This window comes from Bradysia coprophila, unplaced genomic scaffold (genome assembly GCF_014529535.1).
Source record: "Bradysia coprophila strain Holo2 unplaced genomic scaffold, BU_Bcop_v1 contig_476, whole genome shotgun sequence".
NCBI classification, from domain to species: domain Eukaryota; kingdom Metazoa; phylum Arthropoda; class Insecta; order Diptera; family Sciaridae; genus Bradysia; species Bradysia coprophila.
In genome coordinates this window covers 2823184-2839031 of record NW_023503727.1, presented here as the reverse complement: position 1 = coordinate 2839031, position 15848 = coordinate 2823184, and positions in this window count along the sequence as shown.

The following is a 15848-nucleotide window of genomic DNA, read 5'->3' as shown; positions in this document are numbered from 1 at the left end:
AGAAATTCTAGTTGCATTTTAGGGACCATGGGGGGACGTAATAGAATTGATGATTTTTATTTATTGTAAATCCCAACAAAAATCTCTTCGAGAAAAGTGTGACGCAGTCTTTGAAGTACAATTTCTAAAATGAATGATATCGCTAGAGTTGACGCTTTCAGCTTCGTTACGCAAAAATTAAATTTTACACCCAATTTTAGTTCAAACAAGCTGGCTTAGTTTTTCTCATCATCTGCCAAATAATTTTTACCAAAAAAAAATTTAGACTGGAAACAACCAAAATTTTACCAAAAAAAACTGCGTCGCATGTGGCGATCTAGCGATCTAGCGATATCATTCATTTTAGAAATTGTACTTCAAAGACTGCGTCACACTTTTCTCGAAGAGATTTTTGTTTGGATATCAGTCGTTTTAGAAGTTTTAGAACACTGCTTTTTATAACAGTTTATAACAGAAATTCGGAAATTTGGCAAAATTTGAAAATTTGACGAAAATCGAAAATTTGTCGAAAATCGAAAATTTGTCGAAAATCGAAAATTTGTCGAAAATCGAAAATTTGACGAAATTCGAAAATTTGACGAAATTCGAAAATTCGACGAAATTCGAAAATTCGACGAAAATCGAAAATTTGACGAAAATCGAAAATTTGACGAAAATCGAAAATTTGACGAAAATCGAAAATTTGACGAAATTCGAAAATTCGACGAAATTCGAAAATTCGACGAAATTCGAAAATTCGACGAAATTCGAAAATTTGACGAAAATCGGAAATTTGACGAAAATCGAAAATTTGACGAAAATCGAATGAGACCTTGCCGAAGAAAGTAATTCTCTATCTCTCATAATCGCAAAAATATTAGTCCTTTCATCCTACGCTCGAGTAGCTCAAAATTTGGTCACTCTAATCACTCTAGCTCAAACGAATCTGACCCGATTTTTTTATTTATTTTTTTGTTCGAATCGTGTTACGAATACCTTTCATTTGATGGGTCGCACGCCTCTTTAGGTTTCAATACAGCTAAGCTACAGCCGAAAACGCGTTCCCGACCCTCGAAAACCACACTCAGAAACCACTTCGAGGCCAATAAAACAAAATTCTGGTTTTTCCTGGGGTAATGACGTATCACAATTTCATTTGTATGCCCACCCTGAGGTTCCTGCAAAATTTCATGGAGATTGGCTGACTAGTTTCCGAGATCGTCCGTCGATAGATAGACAGATAGATAGATAGAAACATACAGAGTAAGTTGAAAGATTTTGATTGTTTGGGAAAAGTCAATTTGGTGCATTTTGTATGAAAAGTGACCAATTTCAAAACGATGTATCTCCGGTAATTTTAAAGCTACATGGTCGAGTGATAGCTCGTTTTGCTCGTATTTGAAGCGCGAATAAGATAGAATAGGATTTGTGGTGATACAGGCCAAAGGAAAGAAACTTAAATTCTCGCCTATATATAGTTGCCGCGTCTCAAAAAAATTCTTCGTTCTTTTTTTGGAAGTTAGACTACGTCAAGTCCTCCGCTAACGCTCTGGACATGATATTTGTTTTTTTTTGAAAAGATCGTTTTTTTACCGGTAGCGCTTTGCAGCCTTTTTTTCGCTTTTAATAAAGAAAATGAATCATCTACCAGAAAGGCAAGTTGAATACCAATAATCAATGCGAGTCTTATTCAAATACATATTTATTCGAACGTTCATTCTCGTTGTTATGCCATATACGCCCGCACAAAATTGAAATTAAACGCCGATAAAGTTCATCCAAAAAAAGGGACAAAACAATCCTTTCCGAAAAGAGCACAATAATCAAACTACACGTTCAGATCCAGTCATCTATCTCCCATCAAACATTATTCAATTTATGCAAATCGACGAAATTACCTTTTCTTCTTATTATTCATCTTCTATATTCAGCCATAAAGTACAAAAAAAAAGTATTCTACCGAAACGATATATGGAGGAAAAAACCATTCTGAAATATGAAACCCTCCCGAAAATGAAAAGTCTACAATAAATTTGTTCGAAAACTGTTTTCAAATTACATTTCCATTTAAAAACCACAAATTATTCAAATTATCCCATATTCTCCTCTTGTTTTTTTTTTCTTCTTCTCTCGTTGGAACGAAGAGAAGAAACAAAAAATGAATTTTATATGAACCGTCATATTTAGAATGAATTTTCCTTCGTATTCACATTCACAATACCAAAGATCCCAATGATTTTAGCATTCCAATTCTTTTTTTTTTATTCTTTATTTTTATTCGCAACGGAAGAAATAAAATAAACCTCCATGTAACTGTGAACAATTATCGGGGATACTATGTACGAATCCACACCCAGCATTTTGTGTATGAATATCTATATCACACATTCTATGGCTGATTCGAAATTCACTGAATGATCTTTGGTGCCAGAATTACTCCCCGGAGAATTCAATTTATATATCCGAACGCGTTGTATTTTAGTTTTACATAGGTACAATGTATACAGTGACGGTAGAGTGATACCACTGTATGCATTGGTTGGAAGATGATAAAGATTCAGGTGTAGGTGTACGTTGTGAACGGGGAGCTTTCGTTATAGAAATGTTTAATGTATTATGGAAAATGTTTTATTTTCGAAATTATTTTATTCTGATGGATTCAACCGTTATCGACAATGACGAAACGAATAAGAGGTGATCTATAAATAATGAGGGCTTATATAGCAAAAACTATGGTAAAATCGATGTAAGTTAGAGTGGTTGCATCGATTGGTTTGATGTACTTAAACCAAAAGAAGTAAAAGATTCGACAGACGTCGGACAAAAATTTTTTGCGTGAGAACTTCCTCCTGTGTGTTTCCTTCGCTTTTTAACACATTTCCATTCCATACACACTGGCAATATAGGAAAACTCAATTTTATATAAGTTCGGTGTTGCAATGTAAAATTACCATAGCCTTCTTAAAATTAGACTTCGAAAACTCTTTAAATTTCTTAAAATTCTTACAAATTCTGTAGAATACTTCAAAATTGGTAAAAGTTCTAAAATTTAGGAATTTTTGAGAATTAAAAGAATTTCAAAGACGTAAGTCTAAAAATTGCTGATAATTCTTTGAAATTACATATGTTTAACGAGCCCATCTCACTCAGTGTTGATATTTTTCTGCACATGTAATTATGTTTGGACCATCTTAGTTATAGAATCGGAAAATAACGTCTTTTGCCTTTCCTAACGTTTTTGTCACATGACTGTCTACTGGCTGTTTGTCTTGTTAAAAAATGCTTGTAAATGTAAATGCTTGTTTAAAAAAAATTGAAGTACAAGATTTGAAATAAACCAAAAATACTTTGATCGATGGAGATATGATAAGAATTTTTTTTCCGAAAAACCGGATACCGAGAAACCAACTTGGTACAGCGCAGTGTTAAGAAATAATAAAAAGGAGAAAAGTAGCGAGAAAGCGATTAGAAATCGGGAAATGATCAGAAATCGGGAAATGAACAGAAATCTGAAAAGGACCAGAAGTCGGGAAATCACTATAAATGTGGAATCATCAGAAATTGGGAAATGACAAAAAAATCCGGAAATGACTAGAAATCTGGAATTGACTAGAAACGTGGAAATGACGTGAAATCGGGAAATCGGGGATCAGTCCTTGCAATAGAGAATGAAAATTGATTGAAAAACTTGAAAATCTTAAAAATAGCGCCACAAGTGGGAAACGAACAGGAATTATGAGTTAAAATTATTAGCAGTTAGCTGGTGCATACAAGAAGAAGCGAATAGAGATATTTTGTAGGAAAATAGAAAAAAAAGTCTTGTCAATAATTGTGATAGTGATAGTAATAGTGATCAAACGAAAATTTTCGCTCGCTTCGCTCGCAATTCCAGGTCTAATAAAATCTTGAATCAATTTCCTTCATTTTGAAAACGTTGCTTCAGTCAATATACGCATTCCTCAGTACTCCCGTCTTTTCATAGGAACATAGTTCAAACATCTAGACATTTACAACATTTTTTTCCCTCGCTCCGCTCGCGCTATTTTTTTGTACTTTTCTTTCGCTTCATCCACAAACTTTTTCGCTCATTCCGCTCCCTCCTTTCTGATGAAATGAAGAACAACCTTGTTTTTCAACATTATCGAAAAATTATGATGAAAATGCTATATGTGTTCATGTTCAACAGCCTTAGATTATTTATGCATGTAAAGTCGAAGCATTATAATTTGATCGATTCTATTCATTTTTAAATAATTGTAGTTTTTCAAGAAATCATTTCGAAAACATTACAGTATAAAAGCTTACACATGCGCATTAGAGCTGTTTACTCGCGGTATACCTGCGGGTAATCCGTTCAAATGCACGTGTCTAAGCTTTTATACTATAATGTTTTCGAAATGATTTCTTCGAAAACTACAATTATTTAAAAATGAATTAAATGAGTAGAATCGATCAAATTATAATGCTGCGACTTTACATTGCTTCCGTAAGATTGAACATTCTTTACCGGGAGGTCCCAGCATTTTTAACGGTAAATCGCAATATTATTACCGGGAAAGTTGGTTGAATTTTAGTGTTATACCTGTAAAAATCGGGAAATCGGATTTGGATACAGGAAAAAACATTATTTGCACACGCTGTTGGTACGGATGTGCCACAGGCGTACCAACTTATCATTTCTCTGTAAAAGGCTCGATTTCAAATTTTCAAATTTAACCTGCTACAGTCTTACGTAGCAGGTTAAATTTGAAAATTTTAGGAATTTTAATTATTTTCAACAAGTCTTATGCCAGAAAATACCCTAAAATGTTAGTAACCATACAGTGTATGAAAAATTATCAAAACTTTAAATGTTTGAAATATTTTTTTTTTGTCACGACGATAACTTGAGTAATTCTTAACCGATTTTGATCGTATTTTTTTTTAATCGACGAGGAATGAAATTCCTGAGGTTAAGTTCGAAGATGAGCCATGTCGGGATAAGGTTCTGGAAACTATTCCAGAAAAACATGATTTTATTGATAATTTTAATTGTTGATAATTGTAATTGATAATACAGTGCTGATAATTGATATTTTGATAATTTAATGTGTTGTGGTGATATTATTATATAAAATGTAACTGTAATAACTGATAATTGGTAATAATAATATTGTCCCCTTGGCTGAAAGTCAAGGGTCTTACGCCAGAAAATACCATAAAATGTTTGTAACCTAACAATGTATGAAATGTGAAGGAAAACGTAATTGTTTGTTACCTATTTTTTTTTGTAATCACGATAACTTGATTAATTCATAACCGATTTTTATGATTTTTTTTAATCGACGAGGAATGGGATTCCTGAGGTTAATTTCAAAAACTATTCCAGAAAAACAGGATTTTACTCTGTTGATAATTGATAATACATGTTAATTGAAAATTAATATTGATAATTTAATGTGTTGTGACATTTTATGAAATGTTATGAGAAACGTAATTGTTTGTAATCTATTTGTCACGACTTGAGATGACTTGAGTCATTCTTAACCGATTTTAATAAAATTTGTTTTAATCGACGAGGAATGGAATTCAAAGATGGGCCATGTCGGGCCTAAGGATCTGAAAGCTATTCCAGAAAAATTCATTTTACGCTGCTTATAATTGATAATTGATAATTATTGGTAATTGATAATTCCCTTCACTGAAATGTTTGTAACCACACAAAGATAGTTGGAAGATAGGTCATGTGGGCTTAAGTATCTGGAAACTATTCCAGAAAAACAGGATTTTACTCTGTTGACAATTGATAATTTAATGTCTTATTCCCTTGACTGGCAGAAAATAGTGAAAAATTCTGGTTCCTAAAATTATACATCTGACATTTGGAAGGTTAAGTTCGACGATAAGCTATGTGTGATCAACGCTTCGGAAGTTACCCCAAAAAATAGAAATGCAATGTAATAAATGAACAATATCATTGATATTCGATTATTGGTATTTGATAATTGATAGTTGATTTTTATATTTGATAATTAACAAGCAGCATATATCTATACAGTGAGTATATGGTATTACAAAAGTCAAGCAATTCTAATATTAGACAACTGACCAGCGTGAAGTTTGCGGCCCGAGCGAAGCGAGGGTCGTAATTCACACGAGTTTCGGTATCGTATTGCAATATTAGACAGCTCGGACAAGCGAGAAGTTTGCGATTAGACCAAACCTAATATTAGACAACTCTGACGAGTGTGAAGTTTGCGGCCCGAGCGAAGCGAGGGTCGTAATTCACACGAGTTGCGGTATCGTATTGCAATATTAGACATCTCGGACGAGCGAGCAGTTTGCGGCAAAGTATCAAGCAGAGTAATAGAAAAAAAATAAAGCAGTTAATTTTGGCGGTGTCAAATGTCATTTTGATTTGGTAAGATTTTTACACTCGTAAAATTGCGATGAGAGCCAACGTATATTTGAAAAATAGGCACGAACGTTCTTTCAATGAAAATGTGATCACTGAAAAAGGCTTTAAAACACAATAGAATTTCATTGTGTCTTTATCGGATGCGCTTCTTTGTCACGTTGTAGACGATTAATCTGATATGAGATGAAAAAATCAGTTAAAATAAATTAAGATATTTATAATAGAGTAAAATTATCAGTCAAGGGACCCGACCCGCCCAACAGGTGGGACCTAGTTCTCAAAAATCTTTTAAAATTCCTGAATATTCCTAAAATTTATGAATTTTAACGAAATTTTAAAATTTAATTCTTAAAATTCCTGAAAATACTTGAAAATTTATAACATTTCTAAGAATTCCGTTAAAAATTCCGAATAACAGGCCCTGATTGGCAAATGATCAATTTAAAGTTGCTGTCGTCTGTAAATCTCAATTTTAACTTCGAAATATCTTCTCTAAATAAAATCAAATCAAAATTCCCAGCAAAAGCAATAGTTAGAGTCGTAAAACGAGGCTCGTAACATTTTTCCACTCGACCTAGTGGATTTTTGTATACTACAATAGATACAATGGACTATGAATATTGCTTACGTCCTTCACTGCACTTCCACACATCTATTAATATTATTTTTAATAATTGCAACATATACATCCCGTTCGCTCGTTCAACACAAAGCGAATATTACATTTTATTGCTCCCAAATGCTAGTAGCGAGAAATGTTGCGATTGCTTTGCACTTTACACCCGCCGATGTGTTATCGTATGAAAGTTACAAAAAACGTATCCAACTACCGTTGATTGGTATACACTATGAAATAACACATGGAATGAAAAGAAATAACTAAAAGTTTTCCAAAAGCTGAGTCAATTGTTCGGAAGCATTTTTACGTTCATATGGTATTTCTATGAGAAAAGTTTTAATAAACATTGCAAAATATTTGTTTTAATTTATCGTAAAGTTTTCTTCTTTTTTTATTTTGGTAACGTGAAATGAACAGAAAGGTGAGAATTGACTTTGAATGATTTTTTTTTTCCTTTCTTTCGTTTTCTTCTCATTAAATTTGTTTGGTTTCGGCATAAAAGCTTTACCTGCTGAGAATACTTACAAGTGTGGAGAATAAAGTTTTCTTTTTTGTCTTGTGTAATAAAGAGATTTTATATGGAAAAGACGGTAAGGGTATGTGCTGTATGTGATTTAGGCAAAGTGGTATTTCTCTTTAAACTTAGCTGAATTGAGTTCCACAATAGAATAGCTTAAACGAGCTTATAGCTCTCAGCTTTTAAGCATACTCTTTCCAACAAGTTGTACTATTAACAAAGGATTCTGCAGCACATTAAACAAATAGTCTCAACCAAAACAAGGGATATGTCGTTGTAAACGCAGTCCTATAATGATAGCTTTTTATGTCGCAAAGCTCGAAAAATAAGGACATGCATTGAGCTTGCAGCAAATTCATCAATCACGCATCGACAACACACATCCACGTTGCCGATATATTACACTTGAACATCATCGCGTAGTAGCGAGTGTTTAGCGAGAGTGAAGACTAGTTCATTTTAACTTGTCTCAGGATCACACGTCAAACATTCATGAATGAAAAATGAAATTGATGTTGGAAGTTGTGGATTAGATGCAGGATATTACGGACTTATACGCGGACTTCCAATAAAACACAACTTTGCCTTTCGACTGATTATTGAAAAGATACAATTTGCATCTTAACTGTGGTTACTTAATCCTCATATTCATTCGGATTACATCTCTGAAGGTGGCGGGACATTTCCACACCGTCAATATCGTCAGGAACGATATTATCGTTTTTTTGGACGATACTATCGTCTAAAAAACGATACTATCGTCTAAAAAACGATAATATCGTTTTTAGACGATAGTATCGTCCAAAAAAACGATAATATCGTTTTTTGGACGATAGTATCGTCTCAAAAACGATATTATCGTTTTTTAGACGATAGTATCGTCCAAAAAAACGATATTATCGCTCAAAAAATTTTCATCCAGGACGATAATATCGTCTAAATTGAAAAATTCTAAAATATTGTCTGGACGATAGTATCGTTTTCTTGTCGATATTATCGTTCAAAAAACGATATTATCGTTTTCTGGACGATATTACCGTTCTAGAAAATCTAATGGATATTTTCGTTTTCTGTACGATAATATCGTCCAAAACGATAATATCGTCCTGGGCGATATTATCGTTTTCTTAAACGATAATATCGTCCAGGACGATACTATCGTTTAAAAAAACGATAATATCGCCCAGGGTGGTAATATTGTCCAGGACTCAATTTTACTCAGAGGTGCAGCAAGAACCGAATTCTCTTCCAAAATATCGAAAAACAATTGTCAGAGGAAATCACCTACACATTAGTGTTTAAAAAAGGCGTTTAGTTCGTCCCTAAATAATTCATCTTTTTACGAAATGAATACCAACTTTGATTGTACATAAAAAGCGTTTTAACACGCCGAGCGATCCGGCCCATTGCCCCGGAGCGAAGCGTAGGGCCGCAATGCGAGCCGGGCGCCGGAACGGTGTCGGAACTTAGGAGTTAATTTTTTTTTTCTCGCATCGTCTCATAATTAGTCTGTGTAATTTTTCTATATAAAATTTAAATTTACGGAACCAAATGAACCAATTTTTAATATATATTTGCCGTCTATAAAAAGGTCTTTGTCTACAAGATTTTGTGTTTCGTCTTCAACAACCATCCAGAACGATAATATCGCCCAGGACGATAATATCGCCCAGGACGATAATATCGCCCAGGACGATATTATCGTCTAGAATTTTTATTTTAAATAAATTAAAAACGATATTATCGTCCCAAAAATTATCGCCCAGGACGATAATATCGTCCAAAATAACGATAAATTTGTTCAGAAAAAGAAAATAACGATAATATCGTCCAGCGGATATTTTCATCCAGGACGATATTATCGTCAAAAAAAACGATATTATCGTCTTTTGAACGATAATATCGTTTTTTAGACGATAGTATCATCAAAAAAACGATAGTATCGTCCGAAAAAACAATATTATCGTTTAAAAACGATATTATCGTTTTTTTAAACGATTATATCGTCAAGAAAACGATAATATCGTCCTGAAAATATTTTAAAATTTATAATTTTAGACGATATTATCGTTCTGAATGAAATTTTTTTGGACGATAGTATCGTCTAAAAAACGATACTATCGTTTTTTGGACGATACCATCGTCTAAAAAACGATACTATCGTCCAAAAAACGATACTATCGTCCAAAAAACGATACTATCGTTTTTTAGACGATACTATCGTCTAAAAAACGATAATATCGTTCCTGACGATATTGACCGTGTAGTTATGTCGCCTCATCATCTCTGAATTATCAAGTAGAATTATAGCAAGTGCATATTCCAACAATTGATTCACTCTCTGTTTATACAAATAAATTACATTTGTTTACGATTTCTCTCATTTTGACTTGTGACCAGATCGACAGATAACTCTATCGCTAAACATTTTGTAGTGGTATACGAGTGTTGACAAAGAGACATTTCGGATCAGTTGAACGTAACTGGTCTTGAGAGCAATGTCAAAATGAGAGAAGAAACACAAATATACAATTTGAACAGAGTGTTTAAGGAGAATGAACACCAGTTGAATATAATTAATCTCGTAGTCAGTTGTAAAGAATTCATGACAATTAAAATTGAGAGCCGAGTTCTGTTTCCGAACAAACTGTTAACGATTTTCTCTCTCTCTCTCTCATTTTGACGATTGCCCCAGATCAGAAATAAAATGGCTTTCATTGAACACTCTATTCCCATTCATTTTCATTTATACATTTTTGACATTCCCTCAAGCCAAGTTAAAATTTAACTGATCTTTGCTATCCGTTAACAGTCCATTGGCGAATCTGTCATATTGCAAATTCACCGAATATTTCCCTGAAAATGTAGACCGCTTCCAAGGACCTGTGGAAAATTTTACCTGTTCAGAGACATTCCCAAATGGAATATTATGTTCCGAATATAAACAAGTGGCTGGGCACTTGATATGTAATGTCTCTCATCACAACAAAGTGAGGTCCTCGTTTGCGAACAGAATAATCGTCCTGAACGTTGTCGATACAGAAATTTATTAACAATAACCATTAAATGCAAGTTTAAGATCGAATTTGTGGGCTGAATCTAAGATTACATACAACGATGACCTCGATATTCGGACAAAGGCTGTACCATTATAATGCACGTATATGTACATAAAATGATGGTTAGTGAATCAACCTCATGTATACGATAAACAGGGATACGATGATTGTCCTCTGCTATTGTGTTTTATTTAATAAAATATTCTGTGTTATACGCCATGTACCGGAATGGGTAAGTAATGTTGGAGAGAAATTGTATATTATATGGTCGAATGTATATATGCATACCATACACAGGACAACAAGGTTGTTGATACCATGAAGGTATACGATACAATGGGTTTGACGAACATAACATTTTAATTATATTAAAGTAAATGGAACATTGTGATAAGTTATATTAGGTTTTGTTTTGTAAGAAAGGGCAGAGACCAAAATTAGCCAGGGTGCAGAATGGTATAATGTGGCATTTTCATATGTATTATGCGATATTTTGGATATAAATACATAAACAATGTAATTACAGAATGTAAACTGATTAGCTCGGGGTATTTTGAAAATCGTCCGGAACCCATATCACTACAGCTACAGCTTTTTCTGATTAAATCTGACTTTCTGAACCTGTGTACAAATTGGTATTTGTTTAGTTTAAAAAAACCTACTGACAACGATAGCAATCGTGTAATGACAAGATCAAACTATCAATGTATCGCCATGCAGATGCAGGATCGGATTTATACGAATGCTTGTGTTCAAATGGAAGTTTTTACTGAAATTACGGCTGAATTTTTTTCAATTTTTTCTTTGTTTATTTGACAGCTCGCTCTCTCACAGCTCTCTCACGAAGTACCTTTTGTTGAGTGGAGTGGACACTTAAGTACTCCGCGAGCGATCTGTCAAATAAACAAAGAAAAAATTTAAAAAATTCAATTTTGTCTCTCACACGGAGTACTTTTTAGCCCCGTACGAAGTACAAAGGGGCTTATGGGATTACGATGCCGTGTGTAATTGATGGAATTCGAAGCAGACGGTAAGGGCAAAATGTTTGCCTATGTTCAAAGATGACGAATCTGCAATAAAAATTTTGTCTGTCCGTCTGTCCATCTGTCCGTCTGTCCGTCTGTCACGTCGATATCTATAGTAAATCAAAACCGATTTCAAAATTTTTTTTTCCCTGAAAGATAGTCGAAATAGTGAGGCTAAGTTCGAAGATGGGCATATTCGGGTCGGCCCTTCGTGAGTTGGGGCCACCTAAGTGATTTAAGGTCATTTGGTGATATTTATGGCAAAATAAACGATGGAAATGTAAATGACACGGCAAATGATAGGTATTGTCAATACCAATCCAGGAAAAAAAGTTTTTTAAAATCGGGTGAGTGGACCGTGAGTTAGGGCCTTAGAAGTGAAAAGCTACTAGGGCCCTATGTGTATTTTACATAGAACTCGAGTAAATTTCATCCGTTTTTCGTAATTTTTGTTTCATTTGGAAGGTAATCGAACGCCGAATAGAATGTTGTTGAAAAAAAAATTAAATTTGGGTCCTCGGACTAAGGCCGCTACTAGGGCCCTATGCGTATTTTACATACAAATTTCATCCGTTTTTCGTAATTTTTGTTTCATTTGGAAGGTAATCGAACGCCGAATAGAATGTTGTTGAAAAAAAAAAAATTTGGGTCCTTGGACTAAGGCCGCTACTAGGGCCCCTATGTGTATTTTACATATAACTCGAGCAAATTTCATCCGTTTTTCGTATTTTTTGTTTCATTTGGAAGGTAATCAAAGGCCGAATAGAATGTAGTTGAAAAAAAAGGATCCTCGGACTGAGGCCGATACTAGGCCCTTCAAAAAAATAAAATTTTAGGGATATTTGAAATTTTTGTTTCACTTGAAAGGAACGTCGTACGGGGCTTCGTAATTGCGCTATGCGCAATTTCTAAGATGTACACATTACATACTAATTTTACTTTAACTACTTTAACCGGCGCATAGGCTTACGGTCAAAGTAGGGTGACAGACGCACTAGGGTCACGTACGCAATAGATATACGGGTTTGTACGGGGCTCAGTCGCAGCAAACGCTCCGACTGTTCTGATGGCTCGTTTTTCATTTGGAAGGTAATCAAAGGCCGAATAGAATGTAGTTGAAAAAAAATTTGAATTTGGGTCCTCGGACTGAGGCCGATACTAGGCCCTTCAAAAAAATAAAATTTTAGGGCGATTTGAAATTTTTGTTTCATTTGAAAGGAACGTCGTACGGGGCTTCGTAATTGCGCTATGCGCAATTTCTAAGATGTACACATTACATAATAATTTTACTTTAACTACTTTAACCGGCGCATAGGCTTACGGTCAAAGTAGGGTGACAGACGCACTAGGGTCACGTACGCAATAGATATACGGGTTTGTACGGGGCTCAGTCGCAGCAAATGCTCCGACTGTTCTGATGGCTCGTTTCGTAAGAGGAAACTAAGCATTAAGAGAGATGATAATATGGCAATTCTAGCATCGCTTCGACGGAGAGATGACAATATGGTGTCTGGTCCAAGTCGCCATATTATCGTCTATCTGCTGAATTTTGTTTAGTTGGCGCAAAATTTAAAAAAGAAATGCTGCACCAATTCGCGGTACATAACACCAATAATAAAACAAAATAATCCTTACCTTGTGAGTAGTTCATTCTTCGGTTCTGGGAAACGTACTGTGACTGTTGCAGTGTCTGAAACAATAAATTAAGAAATTATTCCAACAATGCATCAATATATTACTTCACGCATTTGCCCATTCAAACAGTGAAAACTTCAATCTATTTTGCTTTAATAGCATTAATGCTATTTGCAACTGTGTGGACATTAAGCATAACGGTCGTCATTAAAACAAAATGCATGTTCCGAGAGTGAAATGAAGTTGAAAACCTCAATGGATTTGCGAAAATCGCCTGCAACTGTATGTCAACCATGCTACCGAACAACATAATGACCATGCGTATTTTCCGTGCAGAGATGTATATATATGTAGTTACCACCGTGTGGACAAATTATTCAAATTGACGGTATCGATTACTCGTGTCAACGTGAGCATAATTTGAATCATAAATCAAAAAATGTCGAATGAAGCAATCCCTTTAAAGGTAAATGTTCTGTCGAATTGATTACATGTGCAAAAGGTACATAATGTTTCTGATATATATCTATTCTGTACATCCCTAACACACGTATCATTCAAAAGCCGAGCTTGTAATGTTTTTCATGGAGCAATAAATGGAATGTCGAACTGTAACCGAAGTGTTATGCATCACGATCAAATGAATACTCTTATGATTTAAAAAAAACAACGACGGTGCTATCGTCATACTCCTGATCCTGACATCTCTTCAAGCATTGCCTGTAGAGCTTCATTCAAAATAGTTTACTTCATGTGTTTCGGTCATTTTGATTACCTAAGCCAATGCTCAATCTAATACTTCCGATTAAAGGAACATCTCGAGTTTGAATCTTTCACTTAGTTTGTTTTAACATACGAGAGTAAGTAAGTAAGTAAGAACACAGCAACTAGTCGTTTCCAAAAAAGATTAAGGTAACGATGGTTGCGAATGGTTCTTTTTAATTTGTTATCAAGTCAAGCCAACTTGAATCTGAACCGAAATGTATGCGAAAATTTCCTTTTTGTCCACCCTAATGCGTTAAGATGACAAAAAAATGACTTATTTTCTTAATGGAAAATTCAGTGGAGAAAATGTTTATTTTCTGGCACCTTCTGTGAAACAAGAAAACACACAACTTTCCCAAAACGCACATTATATGAGAAGCGTTGTGCTCACCGCGGGAAAAATAGTAATCTCCAAGTTGATTACAACCATCGATTCGCTGCAGACCACTCTCTTAGAGCATACTTCACTTTCACAGTAAACGTCGCTCTTGTTGGAATTTTATATTTTGGCCACTTGGTAAACAAATAACAATTTTTCGCTAAAAGAGATGAGATCAACGATTCTTTTAAAGTTATCTCAATTTTAAGACATGCGGTAGAGATTCTTTTGAAAAACAGCCTACCGAAATTGGGCTCACATTTTCCTGTGGCCTACTTTATTTATGTACCTTGAACGGTGTTGATCCTATGAAGCCAAAATCAATTTCAAAAAAATTTCTCGACGCTTGGGTGGCTAGTAAGGGGTGATACGAAACGAAACCGAAAAGATGCACTTGTCTTATGGAAATACAAGGGCGTGTGGAGCGTCTTTAGAAATATACATTCAGGGTAAACAATGTCTTATTGGGTTTAGAATTCATTCATATTGAAATTGGAAAAATGGGTAAAAGTTTGCTATTTCGGTGAAGTTCTAATAGTTGCACTGTATCCGAAACGCAACTGAAACGTCAAGAACAATTTCGCTAATGGTCTTAGCTGTACAATGACACAAAACATGCATATTTGGTTTCAATGTCCAACTTACACCAGCTACAGTACCTACATTCAGAATTATTCAAAATATTACTTTTGCATCGAACTCTCTGTTCTCTTCCTTTTAGACAACCATTTATTAGTACATTACTTAACAATGGGGCGAATGGTGGAAATTGTACTTCTTGTGTGAAATTTGCCGATCGAGGCGCAGCCGAGGTCGGTAAACACACAGAAGAAGTACCATTTCCATCATTTGCCCCATTGCCAAGTAAGGTATTTTACGTGCTACATGCCGCGAAAACCGTACTTTTCATGTTTTGAGCACTTCTTTCGATGCCCTCAGCATGTAAAATCCATTACATAACTGGTGATAAAAATGAAAAGTCTCGTTTTCGTGTGTCTCGGCTTCGCCTCGGATCAACAAGATTCACACGAAAACTCTACTTTTCATCGTTTTATCCCTAGTCATGTAAAATACTATTATTCAAAAACTTGAGCTAAAGTTTACGTAACTGCTTCCAAATTTTTATTGGTAAGAGGGAAGTTTATAGCCCGAGCCGAAGGCAAGAGCTAAAATCCCACGTGCCAAAATAAAAATTTGGAAGCAGTTAGGTGCTATATTTTACCTGTATGTGCGAGAGCCCTCCCTAAAATCATATAGGTAATGTCGACATTACCGAACTAGCAGATAAAATTATTCCCTTGACTGTATGTCATGGGTTTTACAGAAACAAATACACCGTAGGTAACACGTTCACTATGATTAAAAATGTATGGAAATGTGTTCAACCGAATTTCAAAAACTTTTTTTTATTCGCTGAAGCATTGAAATCCTCAGGTCAAGTTCGAAAATGGGCGGTATCGGTTCAACGGAAGG